The following is a 2,057-nucleotide window of genomic DNA, read 5'->3' as shown; positions in this document are numbered from 1 at the left end:
GCCAGAATGCCTGCTACTCTTCTCCACCTGCTTTCTCTGCGGTCTCCCCACTGGACGACTGAGCCTTCAGGGAGCGAGGCATTTCAGGAAGTGGTAGGCTCTGTGCAGGGTTATTTGTGGAAGCCTCTGGCTGAGCACATGGGGGCACATCCTGACTCTCTGCTCCCATCCATGCTTTATCCACTTCCTGAGCATTCGTTGCTCTGAGGGAGCTGAGGAGGGGCTCATGCCTACTGCCAGTGTAGGGCATCTTTCACTGGTCATCACCCACCCCTCACAAGGGCATCAGCCCTACAGGTAGGAGCTCGCATGTTGCTGTGGTCTGTCCACCATCTAGAACAGTGGACGCTGCCTGGGGGTGGCTAGAGTCAAGCAGGGACAACAGGTGGAAAGGTGAGCGTGTGAATGTAGGGTGGGTACTTGCTCTCATTTCCCCTCGTGAAGGGTACCGGAACTTGACACCTGAAATTATCCCACTTTGGCGTAAGGATTATTTTGAGCCGTAAGCAGTTGAGAAGTGGGTACAAAAAAGGCTATGTGTCTGTCCTTTACATCCCTAAAAGCAGGACTCAAATGCGGGTGTCCAGGACTCAAATGCAGGTGTCCATCTGTCCTCCATGCCAGGAGGGACTACCAGTCACAGGAGGGAACTCTAGACCCTGTCAGCCTGAAGGTGGCACAGGGAGCGGGGGGAGGGGGGCAATCCACACGATCCCACTAACTGGCCTTTGTCATTGTTTACCTTCCCATGTCACCTTGAGGCCTGATGTCACTCCGTGTCCTGTGACATCTGCACAAAGTCGTGCTTTTGTTGACCATACTACCATACTTTTAAGCTACCATTCTGGTTTTTTAAAAAATTGTTATAATGTTTTATTTACTTCTGAGAGAGAGAGTGTGAGAAGGAGAGGGTCAGAGAGAGGGAGACACAGAATCCAAAACAGGGTCCAGGCTCTGAGCTGGCAGTCAGCACAGAGCCTGACGTGGGGCTCAAACCCACGAACCATGAGATTGTGGCCTGAGCCGAAGTCGGACGCTTAACTGAATAAGCCATCCATGCGCCCCTAAGCTACCGTTTTAAGTGTCCGTCAGAGTTACAATCATCTTCCTTAGGTATCTAACATCAGTGTCTGTGTCGAACACCTGTTTTTCTCTTAATATTTTATTACAGGGTTCTCAGCGAAGTTGTCAGAAGGGCAGAGGAAAACGAGGTTTCCACCCTTACACCAGCACCTGGTGCCCTCCTAAAGCCTCGGCCAGACCGTCTGTCCTGAAGTCCTGGGTGTGGCTCTGTGCTTGTCTGCGCTCCCGCCCATGAGACTGGCCTGCTGCCGGCTGCATTTCCGATGGCCACTGTGCCAAGTCCCAGGCTGTAAGGGCCCAATCTCGCTCCAGGAGGGAGCGCCCAGTACTCCCTGACCCTCGACCAGGAGTGAGTGAGGCAGCAGGAAGTCACTTGGGAAGAGATGGGAAACTGCCAGACCCCCAGCTATACTGAGAAAGTACTCACCCATGTGTATGTAATGTGAAGGAGCCATCTAGGATGTTCAGAAGCGGTACACATTTGTAACAACAGCAAAGGAGCACCATGGGGGACACAGTCCGCTAAGCACACAACTCTTTGATTGTGGCTCAGGTCATCTCATCTTTTAGGGATGGTGCTCTGCATCACGCTCTGCACTTGACAGCACAGAGCCTCCTTGGGATTCTCTCTGCCCCTCCCCCACTTGTGCATACACTCTCAAAATAAACATTAAAAAAAAAGGTAACAATAGCAAGAAGTCTAAAAATGGGAGAATGCATAGCCAGGTAAATGGAGAAGTATTTAGCTACTGTGCATTTTCAGGGTATCTGAAGAAAAAAACAAGAAAAATGTTCCTGAGGCAGGTGTGTGAGATGAATGTCTGTGAGAACCAGGCTGGGAGTCTGTTGTGCCCGTGGGGGACGGGGGGGGGGGGCAGCTTGCGCCCCTGACTTTGTGCTTGGGAGGTCCCGCCTGTGACACCCTCCCCCCCCCCACCGTGCGTTTCCTCACTCCCTCAGCCGCAGACATCGGA

Source organism: Hyaena hyaena, unplaced genomic scaffold (assembly GCF_003009895.1).
Source record: "Hyaena hyaena isolate Hyena2069 unplaced genomic scaffold, ASM300989v1 scaffold_879, whole genome shotgun sequence".
In the NCBI taxonomy this organism is placed as follows: Eukaryota; Metazoa; Chordata; class Mammalia; order Carnivora; family Hyaenidae; genus Hyaena; species Hyaena hyaena.
The sequence above is the reverse complement of the archived record's forward strand: the minus strand, read 5'-3'. Positions refer to the sequence as shown.